Here is a 21,466-nt window from a genome sequence, read left to right as displayed (position 1 = left end):
CATCATCTCTAGCATGTCCTCCAGATAGCTCCAGTCCACCGTATCAAATGCTTTTTCGAAGTCAATGAAAAGCAAGGCCAGATACGGGGTGAGATGGTGGCGGTGTGCAAGGCCAAGGTGGAGGCGGCGTATGCAGTGCCAGGTACCCCGGGCAAGCATGAAACCGCATTGGTCCGGATGGACCAAATTGGGCAAATGGGGGCGGAGTCGTTGAGCCACGGCTGCGGCAAAGATTTTCACCTCTGTTTTGATGAGGATTTTCACCTCTGTGTTGATGAGGGAAATGGGGCGGTAATCCGCACAGGCCAGGGAAGGTGGCTGTGTCTTTGTGAGGACCACAAAAGTAGCCACGTCAGTCTCTGGGGGAAAGGACCCCGAGTCCACCTCATGTTTAAACAATTCCAACAAATGTGGGACCAACATGTTGTGATAGGCCGCGTAGTATTCTTGAGGATAGACATCCGGACCTGGCGTCTTACCGGAGTGCAGGAGCAAAATAGCCCCAGGTATCTCTTCTGGGGTGAGGGGGAGATCCAAAGTCTCAGAGGCCGTTTAGGTAAGGCGGGGCAGCTAGGTCCCTGTTTCTGGCAGCAAAGCAGCCAGGGAGGCTTTGGGAGGTCAGGCCGCATAAAGGTTAGCATAATATCCCGCAAAGGTTTAGGCAATAGCCGAGAAGTGAAGTGATGGGCGCCGGTCACATCACGGACCTCGGGAATGATGCAGTTGGCTATGGGGTATGAAACTCGGTTATTGAGCAATTTGCCATTTTTATCACCCCAGCCGTATACGTGCGCCGCGGAGGAGCGCTATAGCATTTTAGCGGATTCCAGCGAGATCTGACAAATCTCTTCACGGAGCAATGCAAGCTGCCGGGTGGAGTCAGAGCTTTCAGCATAGGCCTGGGCTGTCTCCAACTGTTCAGCTTCGGCCTCCAGCTGTACCAGGCGGGCGGCCTGCGCCGTGCGCTTTGCGCTTTGCGTGGACCAAACCTCTAGCCGCTCCTCGTAGAGTGGTCTTGCCAGCCTCCCACAATGTACCCGGCGAGGAGTTCGATCCCATATTAATTGAAAAATATTGCATCAGTTCCTGCCCGAGGGATTCAACGAAGTCGGCATCCTGCAGAAACCAAGCGTTCATCCGCCAAGTCGTACAAACTCCATCAGGGGAATTTCAGAGGTGGAGGGAGATAGGAGAGTAGTCCGAGATGCCTTGTTGTACGATTGTATCCCCGGACATCAACTGACAGTCAGGGCTGGCAACAGGAGCAGGTCGATACGTGAATGAATATGGTGGGCCGCCGAAGTGTGAGTGTACTGTTTCAGACTTGGATTCCACACCCTCCAAGCATCGCACAGACCCAGGGTGGAGGACCAGACAGAAAGGCGCTTAGCAGAGGAAAGATGGGACGCCGAGGGAGCACCTGTTGTGTCGCGGGAAGGTTTCATAACGGCATTGAAGTCGCCTCCGATGACCGTTAGACCCTGAGGTAAGATGGAAACTATGAGTGTGAGACATCAAAGGGCTGAGGCCGCTGTGGTGGGGGGATGAATACACACAAGAGATTAAAAGGATGCCCTTCGATCTTGCCAGTCAGGGCCACATCGCGGCCTTGTGTGTCCGTCTCAGCCTGTGCCAAAGTAAATGGAAGACCCTTACGAAGCAATATGGCCACCCCCCGGGAACCCCGTGTGAAACCAGAATGCCAGACCCTGTTGAACCCATAGCGGGCGAGGAAGGTGCAGTGAGTACCCATAAGGTGTGTTTCCTGTAGAAAAAGGATATCAGGCACATGGCGCTGAGCGCTGCGAAGAACAGCAGTTTGTTTTATGCGGTCTAGTAGGCCATTGACGTTCCACAACAGAATGTGGAGGGGTCTATGTAAGGTGGGTGTCATCCAGGCAGGTAGTATGTGTAAGGGACAGTGCAAGAGGACCCGGGTCCCAGTGGAGGTTACACCCCACAGCCGGGGCCTGGGGGTGAAGTTTGTGTGGTCTGTTAAGTCTCATGTCGTCGCCAGTGGCATGTGTGCATAGAAGGCTACCAAGGAAAACCAAAAACAGCGGCCCGTAGGCGGCCAAAAACAATAAACAATTGGGAGTCAACAGTCTACCCACCCTCCCTCGCCCGCCAACACCCCCGACCCTACTCTTCCGAAAATTAAGCATCTGTTGCCTTGAAAAGGAAACACCCTAAAACAACAACACAAATGAGTCGGAGTGCCAAGCTAAAATGATTAGCAGAACATGAACGTGGCAAAGATGGCCCCAAGAAGCGATTACAAACAACTCTGGGTACTAAGCTAAAACTATTATTCAAACTTAGTCTTGGCGGAGATGGACTCCCCCCCCCCCCCATATAGATGGATGTGTTAAGGTTAGGAGCTGCAAGTAGCAATTAAAGGCAATTTATGGACCCTAGTCCACTGGGCCTCAGGGGTCAAACATCATCGTCCCCTTCGGATCTTTGAAACACAGGGCTCTTGGACAAGCCTGAGTCAGACACAGAGGGCTGCAACGATGGGGATGGGTCTGGGACCTAGCCCAAGTCAATCAGGGATCCAGTCAGGCTAGGAGGGCCAGAGCTCCGAGGAGGTGCACAGGGAAGGAGCTTCTGGGACACAGCCTCCGGAGATAGTGAGGCCCCCCCCTCGCTGATCGTTCTTCTTGCGGGAGCGAGTGTGGCATCTCTGGGGTTTGGGAGGGGGTGGTTGGGAGTGCGTTGGGCTTCCGCAGGCGGGGTGGAGGTATGGCGAGTATGCAGGGGCGTTCCTCTGTGAGCCAGGTCCAGGCCTCTTGGGGGGCATAAAAGAAGAAGGTTTTATCCTGGAAGACGACTGAGGCGGGCCGGGAAAAGAAGACCGTACTGGAGACCCAGACCACGGATTTTCTGTTTGACGTCTTCGTAGGTGCACCGTGGGGCCTGCCCCTCCTTGGTATAGTCCGGGAAAATCATAATTTTGTTGTTTTGAAAAGTCTCTGGACCTTGTGACCTCGCCGCCTTGAGGATAGCATCCCTGTCATGTAAATTAAAGACCCTCATGATGATAGGCCAGGGTGGGGCCCCGGGTGGAGGTCGGGTAGCCATGGAGCGATGAGCACGCTCAACCGCGAACCAAGGAGAGAGGGACTTCTTGGGCATCCAAGATCTCAACCAGGTCTCCATGAATGTGTCAGCCCAACCCTGCTTGGTCCCCTCAGGAAATCCTATAAGGCGCAGGTTGTTTCTTCATGACCTATTTGCGCCATCTTCGGAACGGTAGTGAAGTTCCGAGGTCTGATTCTGAAGCTGGGCCACCTGGATCTTAAGTTGGCCTATGTCGTCTTCTGCCGTCGAGATGCGCAACTCTGCCTCCGAAATCTGGGCCGTGGCGTTGCGGAAATCCTGACGAAAGAGGGCCACGTCCACCCTCACCTCACCAATCTGGTTTTCTACTGAGGCCTGTGAGGTTCCGATTGCCTGAAGGATGGTGGACAGGTCTCCTCCAGCGGGAGTGAGGGAAGCTGACGCCCCTCCCAGGGTCCCAGTCGCTGGTGGTGTAGCGTTCCATCTTGGTCTGGGTTGATGGGGCGGCCGCCTGTGTAATTCGGGTCCCACACATCCCCACTGAAGATGGGAGTCTCCTCTGTTGACCAGGTGGGGAGGACAGGCCAGAGTTCCAGCGGCAAGAGGAGGCCAGCACCCAGAACTATGATACTCAGGTCCGGGCACTGAGACCAGGCCCCCGGTCCCCCCACGCCCTGGGGCAATCATGGCGAATCCAAGGGCAGCCAACCCCTCCCATCTGATGCAACGGCCGACTGTAGGATGGTGCTACTCCCTCCCCTCGCTGCGGCCACCACGTCACAGTGCCGTTGGCCCAGAAACAAATGTGTTGAGGCCTCCGTACGCCAGGTCCGGTGCTGCTCGGCGAAGGCGGTGAAGGATAGGTAGCGGACCACAAACACTGGGTCATCAGTAGAAGCTAGGGCCGGCCGTGTGGGCACAGGTATGGGGAGGCCAATGACCAGGCCCCGTGCCACCCCCCTCATAAAGACCGGGCTCAGCCCCCCATCCAGGAGTGTAGTCCGGGGCAGATGGGAGAGGGAGGGGGTGCCAAAGTGTGTGGAGGACTCGATCTCAGGAATGAGTCGGCCTGGTTAGGGGAGGTCCAGCAGATCCAACTCACCCCACGGGCCGGCAGTCACAAGGAGGCACCCCCAGAGGAGAAGCTTGGTGCGAGGAGGAGGGGGTGAAGCAGCAAGGGAGGAAGGGGGGGCAGGAGCGCCGGTGTTACCGCGCCGACTGCCACCCAACACAGTGGCTGATCCCCGGACCCCACTCACTGGCAGTCTGATGTTGGAGGCCACCAACGAGGTCCAGACGCCTCCAAAGGTCAGCCGCCCCGGCGGCAGAGAGGATGCCGCCACACTCACGCTGGTCCGATGTGGCAGGAGTTGGTGGTGTGGTGCGGGCTCAGGGCGGCCTAGGCATCCACACCGGGGGAAGGCCGCAACAAAGAGCCACCTGGAAGAGAAATCTACAGCCCTGGCAAGTTTCAGGAGGACACAAAAGCTACACCTCTTCACCAAGTCCAGCGGGCGGCAGCACTGGGGGCCGTGGATGGCGGGCCTGGGAAGGCTCCCCTCCCACAGGCCCACCAGATGGAGCAATAGGTATCAGGCCAAAGAGGATGAACTGAAGAAGCTGGAAGAGAGCACTGCTCCCAACGCCGCTGCCCGACAGTGGCAGCCGAGGCTCAGCGGTCCCCACCCGGCCGCTGATGAGTTCAGGAGGGGCTCAGGCTGAGGCCTCCGGGGGCAGCGGGCCGGGCCAGGGGACCAAATGGAGACAGCGGTCTGACCGGATCATGGCCGCCGCACCGCCCCGGGCTCCGTCCGCCTCTAAGTACGGTCACTCCTCGCGGTCGCCCCTACTGCGTCCAGCGCCGGTGCGTCCAGAAAGAATCCCCTGCACAGAGGGGCATCCACAGCGCGGACCCTGGTGGCGGGAGCAAGCAGAAGGGCCCCAGGCACAGCCACCACCACAGTGCGGACGGGGGAGTCGGACCCTCCAGGGAAATCGCCAGGCCTAGGGACGGAGGGCCGACATCTTGAGGACCCAAGGCCAGTGAAGGAAAGGAAGCACCCCTCGGAGACTGGAACTCCGATCCGCCGGCAAGAGGGATCAGAACGGAGCTGATGATGCAGGAAAGCCCAAAGGGCAGTCAGACGCTGTAAGCAGCAGCTGTTAACGGGCAAATGCAAGGCGGATGACGGAGGGGGTCCGGAGCACTCTTAGAGTGCGACCACCATCTTGACTCCTCAGGCCACGCCCCCAACTTTACCATTCTTATAGGAGACAGTGCAAGCATTTTACCATTGGTTATCAGGAGTAAAGTGTGCAGAGTCCTAATGCCAACAAAAACGGATTCAGCAAAAACAGGATAGTGAAGGAAAAATGTCTGAGGGAATACCATGTCAAAGGTGTCAGGCCTGCAAAACGTCATTTACAGATAGCATATCTTCTATTGGAATTGCTACTAAATATGCAATCTTTGTTTACGTTACACTTAAGAATTGTAAAACAAAATGTACTTTACTTTTGTTTTCATAACTGCTAATATATTTTGAAATAGTTGTACAGTCCATTTAAGAGGCGTTTAAATGTTGTGTGTTAGAAAAAACTGACATCCTACAGTCTCCCTTTTAAAACTCATTGTAACCCAGCAACATTGTCACCTAGGTTACCTTGCAAAATCCTCTCATTTTGCAGAGAAGGAAAAGCAAACAACATCTCTATGTAAAAGATTAAACATCAATTTGTCAGGAAACATAGCCTGACATTTGACCTTGGACTTTGAATGCACAGCAAAGGTAACAAGATAAAAACAAAATGTAAAGGCATTTTATTGCTCATTCACCTTCCGAAACCCAGCATGGTTATATTGGGGATGCTGCAGCACCTATGTTTTCCTATTAAACTGTAAGCATTGAAGTATGTTTAGGTAAACTAACTTGAAAATAAATTCTGTGCCAGCTGCCTGGGTCATTTGAGGACGGGGGGAAATTAATATAGGCTGGCCCGGCACACAAATGCCCCCAACAGCTACTGCCCCACTGCGGCATTTTCAATATGGCAAACATAACTTGTAGTAGGCCTCATCAGGAACTGACTGATGGGCACTCTCCCCTCTGCTGTGAGCTTTGGGAACATTTCAGTGGTGTGATGGTAGAAAGTACGTTTTAAAGTAGTTGAGTGGATTTAACAGATCAGTGACTGAGCGAGGAAGGTGGACAAAGTTGATTGGCCCCTTGGGCAGAAGGGGGCTAATGAACATCTAACATTGGGAAAAGGGGCTAAAGAGGATCATAGGTGAGTGAGTGAGTGAGTGAGTGAGTGAGTGAGTGAGTGAGTGAGTGAGTGATTGATTGAGTGAGCGTGTGTGAGAGACTGAGTGAGGGGACAAAAGAGTATCAGTCATGAACCTGAAATGAGAAACTAGGATGAGCACACCTCAGAGAGAGAGAGCAGATGAGGATCAGACAAGGGATTTATGCTAAAATGGAGCCGTGTAAGGGACTGCATAGTGGTCAGCAGTAGTTCGACAAATTGGTGGCTACCTACTTGTCACGGCAGTGGTGTGTGACAAAATCGAAATATCCACAGATCAGATTATTCGTGTAGAAACATAGCCGCATTGAATTCGCTCTGCTTAATCACCTTTATCCTGCAAATGCTGGTGTTGCTGATGTGGGAATGTTCAGTTAAACCTGCCGGTTGAACTCTGGGCCAGCAAGCGCAGGCGTACAGTGTTATCTGTGTGCTTATTATTAGCCCCTCGTGAAAGCAGTGTGCGTGGGAATCAACGTTTTGTAGAAGAGCAAAGAGGCATTTCTTTCAGTTAAAAACAAATGTGGCAATTATTTTTCGGGAGTTCCATTTTCATGCTTCTGATACAAAGATGTGGCCCATTCAAATTTTGTTCAGCTTTTGAATTTAGGAATCGCAAAAATGGTTTAGGGTCGCTGGTGTAGCACAATTGGAGGTGAGGCAATTATTGTTTACATTATGGCATAATGTTTGCATAAAGTGTCTCTAAACGCCTCTATAACATTATTACAATATGTTTTCCACTACTCTTATGGTCATAGAGTCAAGTAGAAGCAATCTCATAGTTGTTTTAATTTGTGTATAAATTCAAGAAGCGCGCAGATCTGAGTTGTGCCAGTCTGCGGAGAGCAAGAGCAAGCACCAGCACCTGGTCTGTGTTATTGTAACAGTAAGTTCCCTAAGGGGTGATGATTGCTGGCCCTGCTACTTTCCTAGGTCTTTTCAAAGAAGACCGTAGCCAACAGCAAGATGCAATGATACCCAGACAAACCTTGGCCAGCATCCAAAATGCAAAGCTTGCTCTGCCATTGCTAATTGAGAGCTTCTGGTGGGGATGATATACATGCCTTTCTAAATTCTGTCCTCTGTGACTTTCAGAATCATTATTCAGGCTCTGGACAGAAGCCATTAGGAGGCCAACACTCCAGCACTTTCGCCCTACTTCGCATCTGGAAGGTAAGTCATAGCAAATCCTGTCTATTGTATCTGAAACCAGGATTACCTTCAATTTTTTAGGCTAACATATGCAATCGTTCATCCCCAGCTATCATGGTTGGTAATACTGAACTCAATTAGGAAACATATGACATGAAAAGTTGACATGATTTTTGCTGCATGGTTTAAGTTACTTTCGGGTATTCGTATCACGCCCTGTTACCGTTGTCTGTTGTGGGCCTTCGTTGTCAACGAGTTCGCAATCCTGTGCCCTTTGAGATCAAGGCAAGAAAAGATTAATTACAAACCAGTTTGATGTCTTTTCTAGTCTCCATCCTCTAGAGGCTCTGAGTTCAATATGTCTGTCATGAGACTAATTTGTGTTCTCTAATTTACAATTCCTGATTCACTCTGGTTCATGTTCTTACAATTTCTTTGCAGTATTCGAACTTGAGGAAGCAGGCACAGATGAGCTCACTGCAGATGTTTGAGGAAGAAAGGAAACCTGCAACAAAAGACAGATTGCTTGGGATGTATGGCAGAGTTCTGCCACGTGAAAGTTGCTGCAGATAAAACAATAATTGGCAATGCCAAAATGGTCTAGTGTTGGCCGCCAGCCTTTTGGCTTTGTCAGTGCTTGTTTTGTTTTTTCATTGTTTTCGCAAAACATTATTGCTGGGGAAGCTGCTGTACCCTCGTGAATTGAAAAAACGCATTGTCTAAAAGCAAAAATATTTTTCGGTTTCAAAAAGCACACCTTGCCTCAGTTGTCACTGGCGCTCAAAGAAACAACTACTTTTTGTGTAGATGTGCCCTCAGAATGCTGTCATTCACATTGGAATTAGCCTGTGGCAGAAGTGAGTTGACCCATTACCCATGCCGTACACAGTAGTGGATGAAATATACATGTAAATAACACAGTAACAGACCAATGATGAAGAGAGCTGGTTGAAAGCCCCTTTAAGCAAGTATATTACACATATTGCCATAATGCCATACTAGTAAAATCGATTGGAATTGGCTAACAGCAGACCTAGAAATGGTGCACATTTCTTTGGATGCAGTGTGCCTTCCCTGGGGCGAAGGTGAGAGATGAATACAACACCATGTTGTCCAGTTTTCACATTGTAATCTCCAACTGTAGAACATCGTGTACTCTTGCAGTTAAGATGTAAGAAATTTAGCCAGTTTTTGGTATGTGGCTAGTGGCTAAATTGTCCAGTAAATCAGTGAAAACACACCACAAAAGGAGCCCACAACAGTTTTAGAGCACTTTTTAAAAATAAATATAACAAGAGCAAAATGACAAAAATCTAATCAGTAGAATCGGAGTTATGTGTTTTGAAAGATTTGAATGAGAAAAGAGCTATTAAGCACATTGCACCAACTGTTGACATCGGGTTGTGCTGGACCAGGACAAAGTCATAATCTCAGGCCAACCACGATGAAGTGTGGGCCGTCTACAGGGACCCAGTTAGAGCCACTTAACAAAGTGCCTTAAATCCTGGTTGGGGATCATTGTGAGAATCCCAGTCAAAGATGTGTCACTCTGCCCAAACAATGCATCGGTTCTGAAATGCGGTGAGGCTGTGGTGCAAGGTCCTGTTGCTTCATTGTCAAGGATCCTGTTGAGGAGGCTTGTGATACAAAGTCTGATGTCAAGGGTGCGGTGCACAGTCAGGGCGATGCATCGGTTCCGAGGAGCTGCAAGGCTGCAATGCAATGTCTGGCATCTTCCTCAAGATTGCCATTGATGAAAAGTGTAGGGAAACCTGTGCTGTGGATGTGCTGCACCGTCAAGGCACTGCGTTGGTTCTGAGGACTGTGGAGGCAATGCAGGTATTTCCAATTGGTCCAATCTATACAGCAGCAGTGATGGATCAGTTCTGCTCAGGGATGCACGCACCACTTAGAAGATATGATGCATTGGTTCTCCTGACAAGCACCTTCGGCCAACTTCCCAGGGTCCAAGACTTGGCAGGGTAGACTTACAGATGCTGAGCATGGGTTCAAGTGCAAGGTTGTTGAAAGCATGTTATGTCCCTGAGGCTTGAAATCAGGAGGGTAGCCAAATAGCTCTTGGTGTTAATCTGGGTTTAAGAGATGCAGGTCCAGTCCTTCTTACCCAGACAAGAGGGCAGGAGGCAGCAGGTCAGTACAGCAAGGCAGGAGTCCAAAAGAGTGCAGTCCAGCAGAGTCAGTCCTTCAGCAGAACAGCAGTCCTTCTTCCTGGCAGAGTACACAGAAGTGTTCTGGAAGGTGGAAGAAGCCTTTATACAGTGTATTTAAAGTGCAGGGAATTCCCTATTTCCTTTGCACTGGGCCCAAGCTGACAGACGTGACAATGCAGGGCTGTTAGGCCATTTGTGTAGAGACAAGACACGCCTAGTCAGGTGTAAGTGAGGCTGGTTCTAGCTCCTCCCATCCATCCTGCCAGTAATGGCCCACCATGTCACACCTAAGCTTGCATTATGTGTGACTGTTTAGGGGGGATACACAAGAGCCTAACTGCAGGCTTCAGCCAGTCATGTGACAAGAGACAGGCTGCAGGCACCAAATGTCTACAGCAAGAAAATGCCAACTTTATAAAAGTGCATCACAAGCAAATGATGGATGGAATGCTGAACAAAGGAAAAATGCATCCCCAGCCAAGATATCTAGCTTAAATCCATTGTGCTTTTATTCACCATGCCACTCGAGTTTGAACCCAGCCATATGCAAATCAGTCTTGACCCTGCTCCTCATTGGAACAGTCCAGCGTGTACTGCCATGCCAAGTCCTCCCTGGAACGGGAATTAGCATTCTGGGACCGATTTCAGGGTATCACCCATCATCAGCTTGGCTAGTTTGAATCCAGTGCCACAGCAAACAGGGGACCCACGTCTGGGCAGACCCATCCCACTTAAGGCAAAAAATGCTGTGCAAACAAATGATGAGCGGAATGCTGAAAAATCAAACATTCACCCACAGTCAAGAGATTTGGGTCAAATCTATTGTTCTTTTGTTCACCATGCCACCCAGTTTGGATCCAGCCATAGGCAAATCAGTCTTGTCCCTGCTCCTCATGGGAATAGTCCAGCCTGAACTACCAAGCTAGGGCCTCCCTGGAATAAAAATAAGCATCTTGGGACCGGTTTTGGGATATTAACCCTTATAGCCATGCTAGCTTGAATCCAGTGGCACAGCGAGCAAGGGGCCCACGTCTGGGCATACCCATTCCACTTAGGGTGAAAAATGCTGCACAAACTAATGATGGAAGGAATGCTGAACAAATTAAACAATCACCCCAGTCAAAACATCTGGGTTAAATCCATGGTTCTTTTGCTCATCATGAAACCCCAGTTTGGACCCAGCCAAATGCAAATCAGTCTTGGTCCTGCACCTCATGGAATCAGTCCATCCCGAACTGCCAAGTCAGTTCCTCCCTGGAATGGAAACAAGCATCCTGGGACCGTTTTCATGGTTTCACTGCTCATGAGCCAGGCTAGCCTGAATCCAGTGTAACAGCGTGTAAGGGACCCACGTCTGGGCATACCTATTCCACTTAGAGTGAAAAATGATGAGCAGACAACTAATGAATGGAATGCTGAACAAATCAAACATTCACCTCCAGTTTTGGATTTGGAGATTTGGTTTAAATCCATTGTTCTTTTGCTCACCATGCCACCCCAGTTTGGACCCAGCCATAGACAAATCATTCTTGTCCCTGCTCCTCATGGGAATAGTCCAGCCTGAACTACCAAGCCAGGTCCTCCCTGGAACGGAAACAACCATCCATGAACCGGTTTTGGGGTATCACCCCATATCAGCCAGCATTCTGTCCATCAATTGTTTTTTTTTTGCATTTGTCACCCCGAGTGGGACGGGTATGACCAGCTGTGGATAAAGATTATGGTTTCATTGTGTCAGCACAATGTAGATTGCATGGGCACTTTACATGGCACTTTATAAAAACCAGTCGCTATTTTCATTTAAAATTCATCTCCCAAAAATAAGATTTTAAAAATATGATTTTATTTATTATTTTAGATTAACGTTAACCGTACATTGGATGAACTATACATAATTTCTTAACCATGCGCTGCCCAAATGTAATTGTAGACTAGATTAGATCGCTTTATTAAATTAGGGAGTCAGCCAATAGTGTTCCTTACTAGATAATGATTAGAAGATGTCAGTCCCCCGGAGTGACGTACTTAATGATTAATTGAGATTTGTCCCTTTAGGGAGGAGGTAACTCTAAGAAAATTGTTTATTACAGTATTCATTTGTAACTAAAGATAGGGGTTTAATGAAAAATTTATTATGTCCTGTGTGTAATGTAGGATATTTACAGGGTGTAACCTCTTGGGTTTTTAATACTGTTTTTTTATGAATTAATGTTTTATTGTAATGTTATGTGGAATTCTACGGAATTCCAAATCATAATAAAATTAATTGAATTGAATTGACCAGCTGTGGGTCCTGTGCTCTCCATGCCACTGGAGTCAAGCTAGACTGGCTGATGAGGAGTGATACCTGAAACCAGTCCTGAGATGCTTGTTTCTGGTCCAGAGAGGACCTGGACTGGCAGTTCAGGCTGAAGTGTGTGAGCGTGCGTGCATGCATGAGTGTGTGTGTGCGTTGCATTACGGTCGGCTATACTAAGTAACACAAATTCTAATTTCCCATATGTTTCAATTAAAGAAACCAAGCAAACACTAACAACATTTTGCACTTGTGGTTTTCCAAGCAAACCCTTTCCAAGAGATTAACAATGGCGATGTGATTTGCCTAGCAATTTTCCTTTGGTATCACAATATCTCATTTTGCCTGATTTTGTTAACAGTCAATTCTTAATTGTTTGTGCGTCTTCTAAGTAAAAAGTCGAATGCTAATAATGGTCAATATTGCTGAATACGATGGAATTTTAAGCTTTGATTAATATTTTCCGAAATAACCAAAGCACAAAAATAAATCTATCAATCAACATGTAAGCCCAGGTTAGCTTTGAAAGTCTGCTTTCAACCCATACATAAAATAAGTCGATTTTGCAAAGATCCCTCATCTTAGAAAGTCAATCTTTTGAGGAAGAACCCAAGCACGTTTAGTAAACGTTACTACTCAAGTTTGCCGCCTCATCTCTCGCAGCAGTGTGTAAACCACGGAACCCATACATGGGTACCTGTTTTATCTATGCATAACCGGCCAACTCTTTAATTACCGCTACATTCAAAAGCCCAGTTATACCAACTCATTAATTAAGATATTTACAATAAGTGAGACCTTTCTTTGTAGACTCGACCTTTGTGTATACCGGCGATGAAATTCGAGTTCTTTGGAATCCCCATCAGGGGGGTATATATATTTCGTTTGCAATTGGGGTTAACCCGTCTAAGCGAGTTACTTTTCTTTCCCCGACTGTATAAACATTTGGACCGCAATCGTGACTGCTGGCTGCTACTTTTCTCCTGTACACGCGTAACAGGAGCCCGCCACGCGCTTTCTTAGATGTGCCCTCTCGCGCGAGACCGCACTCCGGCGGCGCCTGGGCTTTTTACGAGAGTCAACCTAATTTATAGACTTGTTCTTATGCCTTTCAAATGTCATGCCCAATAGAAAGCGATACTGCTTGCGAGAATTTCTTACGGTGTTCACAGTGCAGCGGTTAAACAATGTCTACATAGACCAGAATTCCCAAACTCGGCTGCAGCCCGGATAATCTCGTGAGTCGTGGTTAGGGAACGGGACACCGTCGGCTCCAAGCTTTATTCCGCCACACTCTTTATTAAATCTAACAATACTTCCAAAGGGCACGGACCTGCCTGTGATAAACAGTTGTGCATAGATACGCACTTTTTTAGAGTAAGTAAAAAGCTCCTAAAATAGTGGCATAGCGTAAAATGCATAATTTTTTATGTATGTGGTATTTTACTGGGCAGTTTTGTGAAGGAAAGACGTGAGGCGTTCTTCAGTTAGATGTTTGGTTTTATTCAATGTGATTTTGCTCGAGGTCTGAATGGCTGAATCTGACGTCAAGGAATGCAAAGCGATAAAGGCACGAAAAGGTAATTAATTAAGAACGCTTTTGCTCACCCAAGAAATATATTTCAAAATATATATTTAAAAAATAAAATAATACAATATGGAGAATTGTTGGTTTAAGTTATTGTTACTAGTTTCAAGGCTGTATTAAAATAGGCCCCCAGATGTAGTGCATCTACTAAAAACAATGGGCCTTATTTATGAAGGACTTGCGCCGCCGGTGCGTCAACATGGGAAAAAGTGACACACCGGTGGCGCAAGGGTTTCATAAATGAGGCCCAATTCCTTTATTAATAATCTTTATACCCAAATCACAAATAAAATTGGAGGGTACTCCGCAAGATTCCTCTTAACAGAGTCACAGAATTCTAACTTTTATTTCATTCCTTAACATAGACATAAACAGACTTGGAAATGTATGAAAAATGTACATGGGCGTGGATTCACCAAACGTTGCAGGATCTGACAATTAATGACTTTGTAGGGCTGATCCCCTATCCTGCCTTGGTCCTTCAACAACCTCTTATTTTATGCTGAGCTGAAAGGGGAAGGGCAAGAAAACAAATTGCGGGAAGTAAGCAGGGTTGTTTGAGCTCTGTTTTCTTTCACTGGTGCCTTCATAATCTCTAAACATAGGGGAGCAGGAACAGTCTTTGCGGTGTGATTGTTTGGTGTGAGTATTTGCTAACAGGGTGTCAAACACTCATTCTTGCAATGTGGTAAACCTCATTTGGGTCCGTCATAGTGGGAATGATACATATCCTTGAACCTGAGGAAATAGGGATAGCTAATGATCACTATAGGGTCCAAAATGTGATATCTGCATCCCCTGAAATGTCACTCATGAAAAAGGCAATCTAATATGTACCAACCTGTGTGTAGTCAGTGTGTAGTCAATCTCCTCCAGGCTGCATTCAGTCATTCTTATCAAAGAACCCTTAATTAAAATTGTGTGCAAGTAGATGTACTAAATGCTGTACTACCCTCCTTTCACATGGATACAACAAACTCTGGGCATCAAAAATACACCCCTAAAGGCAAATGTGTCAATATGTTTTTGTTTATATTTTTGCCTTTTGTGGTTCCAACACATTGATCAGGATGAATGAGCAATACAAGTTGATACACATCTATAGCCCAGAGCTGTGTGCTTTGTCAATAACGGTAAAACAAGTGATATCACTAAAACTCAATTTCCTTGGTGCTGCTCGATTGAATATTGTGAGAAATTGGGTTACAGGTTCACTGGGGTGTAAGCCCTGGTTAAGCAGCAACCACAATCCTTGTCAGAGTAAACACGAGCAAACCCCAGATTAACCTGTGCTCAGTCCCCCCTTTTAGCTTGCAGTGGCAGCTGCCTTGAAGGGGGGTGGTCGGACGGGGGTGGGGAGAAAGGATAAAAAAAAATGTATACCTTCTCCTCCATGCCGCTTCTCCCGCCGCCGGACGTCTCTCTTCTGTCCTGGAAGGAAGGTATACTGGACTTTCCCAGCCAATAACAATGCTGCAGGAGCAGCATCGTGATTGGTCCGAGCGTCCTGTTTGGACGCTCAGGCAGTGCCTGGGATACTGGGCATGTTCTCCACGGGGCTGTGCAACACAGCTCAATGGAGAACATGGCAAGTGCGCATGACGGTTTATTTGTATTTTTTGCACTGCTGTAATAGCAGTGGGGCGACGCTCCTCCACCTTAGTGGAGGAGCCGCCACTGGTAACTTGGCACAGAGCAGTCAGGCTTTACCTAGAGGCAATGTGTAAAGTATTTGGTTAACACTTCAAACAGTTAATCAGTGAAAACACCACACAAAAGAATCCCACGGCAGGTTAGATAAATAGAACTGAATTTAATAAATAAAACAAGACAAAAATGACAAACATCCAATCAGTAGAATCAGGGTTATGAATTTTTGAAGATAAAACAGTGCCTAAAAGCATAAAAAGCCAACCGCGGCTCTCTGGTCACACTGGACCCGGTCAAACTAAAATGTTCAGTCCGACTGTGGTGGAGCACAGGATGGATACAATACCAGGTTAGTCCGGCTGAAATTTTACCTTTTCAAGTTTTCTGCCAAGAGTCCCTCTGGCAATGGATATGGCCATTAGGAGCAAGGAGAGCGTAGTGGGAGGCCGTCGGCATGATATGAAGAGCAGGATGGGATATGCAGACGGGTGGGCTGGAGCTTCCTGTTGGCAGTCCCCCGTTGTGGTCGATATTGCTGTTCAAAGAGATGGGCTGGGGCGGCTCTTGCTGGTTTTAGAGTCCTAGTGGCGTGGCTTTGGGGTCAGTTCACGAAGAGCTCAAAAGCATGATTTAAGCTCACTGAGCCATACCAAGGGGTTTGAAACAGAGTGGCACCACCTGAGGGTCAGGAATGCACTGAAGCTGGGTCAAGAATTTGGTTGGGGGACCTTTTATGTCTCTGAGGCTCGAAGCAGGAGGCCAGCAGACTAGCCCTTTGAGTCACTCAGGGGTCCCGGGATCAAGATGAAGTTGCAGGTCCAGATCTTCTTTCCAAGGCAAGAGGGCAGCAGGTCAGCACAGCAGGGCAGCAGTTCCTTTAGATCCGCAGTCCAGCAGAGTGGCAGGGCAGCAGGTCCGCACAGCAGGGCAGCAGCTCCTTTAGATCAGCAGTCCAGCAGAGTGGCAGTCCTTGTAGCAGCACAGCAGTCCTTCTTCCTGGTGGAATATTCACAGGTCCAGAAGTGTACTGAAGAGTTGGTGTCTGAGGTTTAGTATTTATTCACAGTTGTGCCTTTGAAGTGGGGAGAAGCTTGTAGGGACATGACTTTCAAGTGAACAGATGCCTTGTCTTCCTGGCTCCAGACTAGCTACAGGGGGTATGCAGCCCTTTGTGTGGAGACAGGACACAGCCTATTCAAGTGTAGGTGGTGTTGGGCCCAGCTCCTCCCACCCATGCTGCCAGTAATGGCTCATTCAGTCACACCTAAGCTCCCCATTGTGTATGGCTGTCTAGGAGGAATACTTAAAGCCTAACTGTGAGCTGCGCCCAGTCATGTGACCCAGGCAGGCTGCAAGCACCAAATGGCTAACACAAGGAAATTCCATCTTTGTAAAAGTGGCATTTCCAGAATTGCAATTTAAAATCTGACTTCACAAGTTAGGATTTTAAATTGTGATTCCGGGAGACGGCAAACTTGTACTGATTACGTATTCCTATTTGGAAAGTACACCTATAAAATGTAACAAGGCAACTTCAATAGTATTCTATGGGAGAGATAGGCCTTGCAGTAGTGAAAAATTAATTTAAGAGTTTTTCACTACCAGAGCATGTAAAACATAAAAGTACATGTCTTACATTTTGAATATATTGCACTCTGCCCTCTGGGCAGGCCAGGGTCTACCCTAGTGGTGACTTATATGTATTAAAAAGGAAGGTTTGAGCTTAGAAAAAGGTTTATTTTGGCAGGTCAAAATAGTCATTTAAGACTGCACACACAGGCTGCATTGGCAGGCCTGAGACATGTTTAAAGGGCTACTTAAGTGGGTTGCACATTCAGTGCTGCAGATCCACTAGTAAAACACACAAGATGAGGGACGGAATGTTGCACAATGGCAAAACATTCACCCCCAGTCACAGATCTGGGTTTAATCCATTTAAATTACAGGCCCTGGGCACATGTAGTGCCACTGTACTAGGGACTTATACGTTAAATAAATATGCCAATTGAGTATAAGTCAGTGTTACCATGCTTTAAGCAGGGAGCAAACGCACTTTAGCACTGGTTAGCCGTGGTAAAATACGCAGTCCTAAAGCCAACAAAAAAGAATACTGCAAAATGTGAAGATAGATGGGCAAAACAGTTGGGAAAGCACTGCAGAAAGGTCCAAGTGCAACAAGTATCAGATAAGTTGTGCCTCAAATCGGGCTGTGCTGTGATTCTGCAACTCATATTATTGGCAGAATTTGTGGTTCTTAGAGGCATGCTTGTCCTCATTTCAGCCCTTTGCCCTTTGGAAATGTTTTTGAATATATGTTGATCAATATTGGGTCCAATACCCTCTTTAGATACGTTAGTATGCATGAACCTCACTCCGATGTATGAGCAAAAATTGCCAATGAAACATTGTATTCAAAACTATAAATATAATGTATTCTCTGACCCCGCAGCAACACAAAGTAACTCCAATAGTTTTCTTATATCTAGCAGCAGCACAGCTTTTCACACTAAGAAAGCCTGTTTTGTTTGATTTTAAGCAGACCTACTGAACCTCTCAACTTTAAACAGTAGTGCTGGACAGTGGTTTTATTTCTGCAATAAGAAATGCTTTTTAAGTCAAATTGTCCTGCCCAAACCAGTGTGCATGATGATGTGATTTGGACCAGGTTGCTATGGGAACTCAAACAATGTTGTTCTGTTGTCCCAGGAAACTCAATAACAGTCCATGACAATGCTTCTACGCTATTATGTTTCTAAAACATGTGTAGTCCCTGACAGGCACACCTGTTTCTCATTCCCCAGCACCTGCAAAAGAACATACTGAGCACAAGTCATTCCCCAATTTAATTTTTTGGGCAAGAGGCAGCTACACTGTGTAGTTATAGTTAGGACCATATTTCTATAGGAAAATGACTTTTTAGTTTGCTAATAACTTTGACATGGTTTGGTGAATCTTCATGAAATTTCCTATCAGGTAACTTTTTCATTCACCAAAAAAGGGGGAATTGGGGGCAAAAAATATTTTCCACATGCAATTTTTGATAGGAAAATTGAATAGGGATTTTAAAAAAAATGCACGCCATGCCCTGCCTATAATCTCATAAACTGTATTTCTCATGACATGTTCTATGACATGCTGAAATGACATAATTGATGACAATACTGTGCATGCTGGGGGCACAAGTTGAATTTGCTTACCATAACTGGTGATTTTCAGTGTTTTTTATTGTTTAAAACATTTTGGTTCACCTGACATTGCGACCTAACAATAACAGTACTTTAACCTTTGTTTTTTCAGTATGTATATATGTGTGTGTGTGTGTGTGTGTGTGTATAGATAGATATGGATATCAGCACTTAATTTTTAGGGACTTAATTTTGCACCAATACCTCATAGATTGCATTAGTGCCTATGCAAATTTGCACCAACATATACTTCATCAGTGCCACTACATCTTTGCAATAATATTTCAAGATTAAATAGACTGTGCGGTGTAGTTGGAATTTTGTACCAATATTTTAGGACAACACAGATTGCATTAATACTTCATAACTGGCGCTGTTAATATTTTACCACTGATCCTTCACAATTAGACAGATTGTAACAGTACTATTACAATTTTGTACCAATGTCATGTATTACATACATTTACCTCTGCATTTCTTTATACCGACACTTCAAGTTCACTAGTGTTAACTTTTGCACAGGTACTTCATGGCTATATAGATCATAGAGCAAATGGGTGGATTTTGGTCCGACTTTTGAGCTCACTGACTGGTGCACCTGTCATCTTTGACCATATAAGGCAGTGTAAACGCAAAAACTGGCAGATGTTACATTTTAATTAAAGGAAAACCCCAAGGGAATGAGAGGATAAAGGGAAGTGACTTGATTGCGTCATCTCCACTTTAGTTGCAGTACAAATGGTAAGGCAACATTTCACTAACACCCTTGAAATCTGTGGGATGTCGACACAAATGCGCACCAGTGTATTTATTTATTCAGACTCTTAAAGTCGAAATACCTCAATTTGTGTGGAACTGTTCACAATAAATTTGAGGCAATGCAATAGGTCTTCATTCTGTGTTTTTTTAATAGTATAATCTACACGATGTATTACAGAACCCAGCAAGGAGTCAGATAGACACCACTTATGGGAATTAAAGAACAAATCAAGTGAACAAACCAAGAAACAAGAGAAGAATGTATTACCAGTTACATCACAGATGCAAGCATATGTGATCTGTGAACTATTACCATCACCATCACTCCCACACATTACGAATAAAGAGAACCACTAAATACAGAGCTCTTGGGGCCACTATTAAACATGAAAGAACATTTGTGCTTTTGACATTCAATGTGGGGAAGGCTTTGTGTGAAACTTTGAGAAAAGCCATGAATATCTAATATACACTAACACCTCTCGAGCTCGGGTCCTCGAAACCGACAGTGGTTTCCAATGACTATGGATTTATGCATGTTTCTCCATGTTTCACCACAAAAAATGTATTTATTCGATTTGAAAAACAAACCCAAATAAAAATATAAATGTAGTTTCTTGGCAAACAAAATCAAACACAGCCTTGTGAATTGTAATGCTTGTTCACGATTTGCCAATCTGGTGCAGACTGTTCAGTTGGGATTTACTATCCAACAGAAACAGGATTCGCGTTGGAAAGTATCCCAAAGTAATGCTAAATTGTGCTACGTGCTACTTTTTTTTTTTTTTTTTTGAAAGACCTTTATTACACTCAGTCAGGTATACACAGCCATGTGCCTACAACCCTGGGGCCGGCGGCTAAACCAACTCATACATGTGCATAGAGACTTATCAGTTAGATCGCAGGTCTGAAGGTCATAAATTTTCAGTTACAATATGAACCCGACAGTTGTGGACCTACAACTATCCACAATAGGAACAAAAGAACATTGAGACGTCTACATGTCTGTCAATTTAGCACCGTTGTGTTGTGGAGCTATGCCGGACCATGTCCCGGGTGTCCCACTGCCTAATTGATTCCCACCCTCTAAATCACCTCGCAATCAACCCTCTTCGTCTGTGGTCTGTGATAACAAATATGCTGCAAGATAGCACCAGAAGTCTTTGGGCCTTGATCTTGCCGGTAAATCTTCCTCATAGGTCTGTAGTTTGTCTCTACAGCTGGTCATATCCAGTATCCACCTGCTCGTTGTGGGTTTGTGTTTGCTATGCCAGCATTGTGCGATCTGTCTCTTGGCCAACAACAGCGCTATTGCACAGAATTTACGTTTCGTGGCCTGCAAATGTGGGATAATTCCCAGTAAACAAACCCGCACAGTGCATTCTATCTCCACTCCCAACATGGCATTCAGCAAAGTAGTGACTTCTCCCCAGTATGCTTGTATCGCTGCACAGTCCCACGCCAAGTGTGTGAACCCTGCCTCCCCTACATTACACCGTTTACATCTGTCATTATCCTGAAGGCCAAATCTATACATACGCGCCGGCGTGTAGTATGCTTGGTGAATAAATTTATAATGAATAATTCGTAAATTGCCGTTTGGTGTTAGGATTTGTGTCAGCGCGCATGTTTGTAGCCATTCCTCATCCGCTAATGATGTCTCCAGAACCATGTCCCACCTTTCTCTTGCCCTGTCCCCCGTCCCTGGTATTTCAGCCTGCGCTGTTGCGTATAATCTAGACACCAGGTGTGTTGTGTCCTGGGAAGTGATGATCAATTGGAGGGAGTCCAGGCTCTCCGGTTCCTCTGGAAAAGTGGGGAAGTAATCCTGCACGGCCCGTTTTAACCGGTAATGAGTGAATATGAACAGTGGTGTTTTATTTCGAATATATTCCATGTCGTTTGTTTCTACAAAGTGCCCCTCATGGAACATATCCCCCATCGTCTCTATGCCGACCTGTTGCAATAACGACATTCCCACCTTCTCCCCCGTGACTGATAGTCCCTGGTGGTACGACAGTGGCATCTTTGACGCGTATAATGGCTCTTTGTGCGCTAATCTCGCCAGTTTCTTCCAAGCTTTAACCGTGGTGTCAATTGTGTTAATATCGCGATTGTGCAGAGGCGGGCGCGTGTGTGAGAGCATCGATGACAGCGGGATGGGCGCTGCATCTCCTTGTTCAATGGCCGTGTGTGTTAAATATGGTACTTCGTGGAACCAGTATGCCGCGTATTGTGCTTGAGCACATAAATAATACAACAGAAAATCAGGTACTCCGAACCCTCCCCTGTT

Source organism: Lissotriton helveticus, chromosome 2_1 (genome assembly GCF_964261635.1).
Source record: "Lissotriton helveticus chromosome 2_1, aLisHel1.1, whole genome shotgun sequence".
In the NCBI taxonomy this organism is placed as follows: domain Eukaryota; kingdom Metazoa; phylum Chordata; class Amphibia; order Caudata; family Salamandridae; genus Lissotriton; species Lissotriton helveticus.
Note: the sequence above shows the minus strand (reverse complement) of the source record.